This window comes from Equus przewalskii, chromosome 3 (genome assembly GCF_037783145.1).
Source record: "Equus przewalskii isolate Varuska chromosome 3, EquPr2, whole genome shotgun sequence".
Taxonomy (NCBI): domain Eukaryota; kingdom Metazoa; phylum Chordata; class Mammalia; order Perissodactyla; family Equidae; genus Equus; species Equus przewalskii.
In genome coordinates this window covers 55,597,042-55,597,651 of record NC_091833.1, presented here as the reverse complement: position 1 = coordinate 55,597,651, position 610 = coordinate 55,597,042, and positions in this window count along the sequence as shown.

Genomic DNA, 610 nt, shown 5'->3' with positions numbered 1-610 from the left:
TACTTCCTCATTCTTTTCTACTTGTCATTGGGAAAGACTGCATTTTCAAAACTGTTTCTACCGTGCTACATCAGTAAAAAGGTCATAAAGCTTGGGCGCAGAGTTGGACATTTTCAAATGGTATCATGAATGGAGCATCATAACCTACTATCAACATATTATAACCTATTATGACCTAACATGATTAATACCATGGAACATACGGAAATATACCAAGAAGGGGAAAATTCTTATGTCTTCCAAGCTTGAGAAACTCAAAACTCGAATCATGTCATATTTTGTTTTTTATTTGTTTTGGGGTATTTCTTGTTTAACCACTAACTCCATATTTCCTATTGGGAGATATTTTCTTTTTTGTGAATGCCTGACTCTCTATTTTGACAATAACTTTTTTATCAGTCACTGTGACCATATCATGTTCATTTTAGGATGATAAGCATCTAAATTCAATTAATCTGATCATTGAGATGCATTTCACCATTTTTGTTTAGGATCTAGCTTTCTCTTTAAGAAAAAAAAATGACCTGAGGTTAAGAAATAAAATATACTTTCATATTATTTTCACTCATTTAATCTATCTCTGTTAGATTTATTCAATCTGTGATGTTTA